General features: G+C 38.8%; 7 non-coding genes across 7 annotated transcripts; all 7 read left to right on the top strand.

Annotated features, from left to right (window-relative positions):
• The first annotated feature begins 369 nt into the window (after nt 1-369).
• TRNAC-GCA (transfer RNA cysteine (anticodon GCA)) lies at nt 370-441 on the top strand. Its single transcript has one exon. It is a non-coding gene; the product is annotated as a tRNA-Cys (tRNA).
• Nucleotides 442-1,164: 723 nt separating this feature from the next.
• TRNAC-GCA (transfer RNA cysteine (anticodon GCA)) lies at nt 1,165-1,236 on the top strand. Its single transcript has one exon. It is a non-coding gene; the product is annotated as a tRNA-Cys (tRNA).
• A 723-nt stretch (nt 1,237-1,959) lies between these two features.
• Nucleotides 1,960-2,031, top strand: TRNAC-GCA (transfer RNA cysteine (anticodon GCA)). Its single transcript has one exon. It is a non-coding gene; the product is annotated as a tRNA-Cys (tRNA).
• A 559-nt stretch (nt 2,032-2,590) lies between these two features.
• On the top strand, nt 2,591-2,662 carry TRNAC-GCA (transfer RNA cysteine (anticodon GCA)). Its single transcript has one exon. It is a non-coding gene; the product is annotated as a tRNA-Cys (tRNA).
• A 723-nt stretch (nt 2,663-3,385) lies between these two features.
• TRNAC-GCA (transfer RNA cysteine (anticodon GCA)) lies at nt 3,386-3,457 on the top strand. The gene has a single exon. It is a non-coding gene; the product is annotated as a tRNA-Cys (tRNA).
• A 572-nt stretch (nt 3,458-4,029) lies between these two features.
• Nucleotides 4,030-4,101, top strand: TRNAC-GCA (transfer RNA cysteine (anticodon GCA)). The gene has a single exon. It is a non-coding gene; the product is annotated as a tRNA-Cys (tRNA).
• Nucleotides 4,102-4,673: 572 nt separating this feature from the next.
• On the top strand, nt 4,674-4,745 carry TRNAC-GCA (transfer RNA cysteine (anticodon GCA)). The gene has a single exon. It is a non-coding gene; the product is annotated as a tRNA-Cys (tRNA).
• Nucleotides 4,746-5,000: the final 255 nt, after the last annotated feature.

Below are 5,000 nucleotides of genomic sequence, written 5' to 3'. Positions count from 1 at the left end.
TTTCTTTCCATACGTATTTTAAAGGATCCTGCAAAAGAACAGCAAAAGCTACAAAATGTCTACAATGTAAGTCCTCCACTCAAATAAGCAAAGCAGAAGAACTTTGGGCTTCTACATCTGCTGCCAAATACACATGTGCTGGGGTCTAATGCACTTCCTGACGATTAACGCATTTCCAAGCTGCCTACAATATTAATTCAATTTGCATGCAACCTGGATTTATTACTGTCTCATTGACTATCTCTAGTCTCTAAGAGTTATCATTTAACTCTGTCCAACCTTAACAAACTCCAAGTTAACGCTTGAAATGCTTTCATGGACTACATGAGAGAAACTATTTAAAATGGTCAGAAAAGCTGAACAGAGCGTGGGGGTATAGCTCAGTGGTAGAGCATTTGCCTGCAGATCAAGACGTCCTTGGTTCAAATCCGAGTGCCACCTTGACATGATCTAGCTCTTTGCTCTTTCTCTAATCTCTTTACATAAACCAATACTCTCAAGGCAGTAATAAAGAGAACTACAATAATCAAAATATCCCGTTATGCTGCAGAATCGTAGTAACTTTGTGAAAGTTCACATGCTCCCTCCAAGCAACCACATTTCTGAAGTGTTCTTTTCTTTACATATCCAAAGTAAATTTGGTTTTTCTTTCCATACGTATTTTAAAGTATCCTGCAAATGAACAGCAAAAGCTACAAAATGTCTACAATGTAAGTCCTCCACTCAAATTAGCAAAGCAGAAGAACTTTGGGCTTCTACATCTGCTGCCAAATACACATGTGCTGGGGTCTAATGCAGTGGCAAAAATGGCAACTGCAGAATGAGAAGTTTCTGGGTCTGACGAAAGTGTCTCTTGCGGCCATGGTCCGTAACATGCTCATCATTCTAGCTTTCATGCAGATTATTATGCAAATTGTGAGCGTCATGGAAGTGGGACATTCAAATACACTTCCTGACGATTAACGCATTTCCAAGCTGCCTACAATATTAATTCAATTTGCATGCAACCTGGATTTATTACTGTCTCATTGACCATCTCTAGTCTCTAAGAGTTATCATTTAACTCTGTCCAACCTTAACAAACTCCAAGTTAACGCTTGAAATGCTTTCATGGACTACATGAGAGAAACTATTTAAAATGGTCAGAAAAGCTGAACAGAGTGTGGGGGTATAGCTCAGTGGTAGAGCATTCAACTGCAGATCGAGAGGTCCTTGGTTCAAATCTGAGTGCCCCCTGGACATGATCTAGCTCTTTGCTCTTTCTCTAAACTCTTTACATAAACCAATACTCTTAAGGCAGTAATAAAGAGATCTACGTTAATCAAAATATCCCGTTATGCTGCAGAATCGTAGTAACTTGGTGAAAGTTCACATGCTCCCTCCAAGCAACCACATTTCTGAAGTGTTCTTTTCTTTACATATCCAAAGTAAATTTGTTTTTTCTTTCCATACGTATTTTAAAGGATCCTGCAAAAGAACAGCAAAAGCTACAAAATGTCTACAATGTAAGTCCTCCACTCAAATTAGCAAAGCAGAAGAACTTTGGGCTTCGTCATCTGCTGCCAAATACACATGTGCTGGGGTCTAATGCAGTGGCAGAAATGGCAACTGCAGAATGAGAAGTTTCTGGGTCTGACGAAAGTGTCTCTTGCGGCCATGGTCCGTAACATGCTCATCATTCTACCTTTCATGCAGATTATTATGCAAATTGTGAGCGTCATGGAAGTGGGACATTCAAATACACTTCCTGACGATTAACGCATTTCCAAGCTGCCTACAATATTAATTCAATTTGCATGCAACCTGGATTTATTACTGTCTCATTGACCATCTCTAGTCTCTAAGAGTTATCATTTAACTCTGTCCAACCTTAACAAACTCCAAGCTAACGCTTGAAATGTTTTCATGAACTACATGAGAGAAACTATTTAAAATGGTCAGAAAAGCTGAACAGAGCATGGGGGTATAGCTCAGTGGTAGAGCATTCGACTGCAGATCAAGAGGTCCTTGGTTCAAATCTGAGTGCCCCCTTGACATGATCTATCTCTTATCTCTTTACATAAACCAATACTCTCAAGGCAGTAATAAAGAGAACTACAATAATCAAAATATCCCGTTATGCTGCAGAATCGTAGTAACTTGGTGAAAGTTCACATGCTCCCTCCAAGCAACCACATTTCTGAAGTGTTCTTTTCTTTACATATCCAAAGTAAATTTGTTTTTTCTTTCCATACGTATTTTAAAGGATCCTGCAAAAGAACAGCAAAAGCTACAAAATGTCTACAATGTAAGTCCTCCACTCAAATTAGCAAAGCAGAAGAACTTTGGGCTTCTACATCTGCTGCCAAATACACATGTGCTGGGGTCTAATGCACTTCCTGACGATTAACGCATTTCCAAGCTGCCTACAATATTAATTCAATTTGCATGCAACCTGGATTTATTACTGTCTCATTGACCATCTCTAGTCTCTAAGAGTTATCATTTAACTCTGTCCAACCTTAACAAACTCCAAGTTAACGCTTGAAATGTTTTCATGGACTACATGAGAGAAACTATTTAAAATGGTCAGAAAAGCTGAACAGACCGTGGGGGTATAGCTCAGTGGTAGAGCATTCGACTGCATATCAAGAGGTCCTTGGTTCAAATCCGAGTGCCCCCTTGACATGATCTAGCTCTTTGCTCTTTCACTAAACTCTTTACATACACCAATACTCTCAAGGCAGTAATAAAGAGAACTACAATAATCAAAATATCCCATTATGCTGCAGAATCGTAATAACTTGGTGAAAGTTCACATGCTCCCTCCAAGCAACCACATATCTGAAGTGTTCGTTTCTTTACATATCCAAAGTAAATTTGGTTTTTCTTTCCATACATATTTTAAAGGATCCTGCAAAAGAACAGCAAAAGCTACAAAATGTCTACAATGTAAGTCCTCCACTCAAATTAGCAAAGCAGAAGAACTTTGGGCTTCGTCATCTGCTGCCAAATACACATGTGCTGGGGTCTAATGCAGTGGCAGAAATGGCAACTGCAGAATGAGAAATTTCTGGGTCTGACGAAAGTGTCTCTTGCGGCCATGGTCTGTAACATGCTCATCATTCTAGCTTTCATGCAGATTATTATGCAAATTGTGAGCGTCATGGAAGTGGGACATTCAAATACACTTCCTGACGATTAACGCATTTCCAAGCTGCCTACAATATTAATTCAATTTGCATGCAACCTGGATTTATTACTGTCTCATTGACCATCTCTAGTCTCTAAGAGTTATCATTTAACTCTGTCCAACCTTAACAAACTCCAAGTTAACGCTTGAAATGCTTTCATGGACTACATGAGAGAAACTATTTAAAATGGTCAGAAAAGGTGAACTGAGCGTGGGGGTATAGCTCAGTGGTAGAGCATTCGACTGCAGATCGAGAGGTACTTGGTTCAAATCCGAGTGCCCCCTTGATATGATCTAGCTCTTTGCTCTTTCTCTAAACTCTTTACATAAACCAATACTCTCAAGGCAGTAATAAAGAGAACTACCTTAATCAAAATATCCCGTTATGCTGCAGAATCGTAGTAACTTGGTGAAAGTTCACATGCTCCCTCCAAGCAGCCACATTTCTGAAGTGTTCTTTTCTTTATATATTCAAAGTAAATTTGTTTTTTCTTTCCATACGTATTTTAAAGGATCCTGCAAAAGAACAGCAAAAGCTACAAAATGTCCAAAATGTAAGTCCTCCACTCAAATTAGCAAAGCAGAAGAACTTTGGGCTTCTACATCTGCTGCCAAATACACATGTGCTGGGGTCTAATGCACTTCCTGACGATTAACGCATTTCCAAGCTGCCTACAATATTAATTCAATTTGCATGCAACCTGGATTTATTACTGTCTCATTGACCATCTCTAGTCTCTAAGAGTTATCATTTAACTCTGTCCAACCTTAACAAACTCCAAGTTAACGCTTGAAATGTTTTCATGGTCTACATGAGAGAAACTATTTAAAATGGTCAGAAAAGCTGAATAGAGCGTGGGGGTATAGCTCAGTGGTAGAGCATTCGACTGCAGATCGAGAGGTCCTTGGTTCAAATCCGAGTGCCCCCTTGACATGATCTAGCTCTTTGCTCTTTCTCTAAACTCTTTACATAAACCAATACTCTCAAGGCAGTAATAAAGAGAACTACAATAATCAAAATATCCCGTTATGCTGCAGAATCGTAGTAACTTGGTGAAAGTTCACATGCTCCCTCCAAGCAACCACATTTCTGAAGTGTTCTTTTCTTTACATATCCAAAGTAAATTTCTTTTTTCTTTCCATACATATTTTAAAGGATCCAGCAAAAGAACAGCAAAAGCTACAAAATGTCTACAATGTAAGTCCTCCACTCAAATTAGCAAAGCAGAAGAACTTTGGGCTTCTACATCTGCTGCCAAATACACATATGCTGGGGTCTAATGCACTTCCTGACGATTAATGCATTTCCAAGCTGCCTACAATATTAATTCAATTTGCATGCAACCTGGATTTATTACTGTCTCATTGACCATCTCTAGTCTCTAAGAGTTATCATTTAACTCTGTCCAACCTTAACAAACTCCAAGCTAACGCTTGAAATGTTTTCATAAACTACATGAGAGAAACTATTTAAAATGGTCAGAAAAGCTGAACAGAGCGTGGGGGTATAGCTCAGTGGTAGAGCGTTCGACTGCAGATTGAGAGGTCCTTGGTTCAAATCTGAGTGCCTCCTTGACATGATCTATCTCTTATCTCTTTACATAAACCAAGACTCTCAAGGCAGTAATAAAGAGAACTACAATAATCAAAATATCCCGTTATGCTGCAGAATCGTAGTAACTTAGTGAAAGTTCACATGCTCCCACCAAGCAACCACATTTCTGAAGTGTTCTTTTCTTTACATATCCAAAGTAAATTTGGTTTTTCTTTCCATACGTATTTTAAAGGATACTGTAAATGAACAGCAAAAGCTACAAAATGTCTACAA

Source organism: Hyperolius riggenbachi, chromosome 7, assembly GCF_040937935.1.
Source record: "Hyperolius riggenbachi isolate aHypRig1 chromosome 7, aHypRig1.pri, whole genome shotgun sequence".
Taxonomy (NCBI): domain Eukaryota; kingdom Metazoa; phylum Chordata; class Amphibia; order Anura; family Hyperoliidae; genus Hyperolius; species Hyperolius riggenbachi.
The sequence above is the reverse complement of the archived record's forward strand: the minus strand, read 5'-3'. Positions and strand labels throughout refer to the sequence as shown.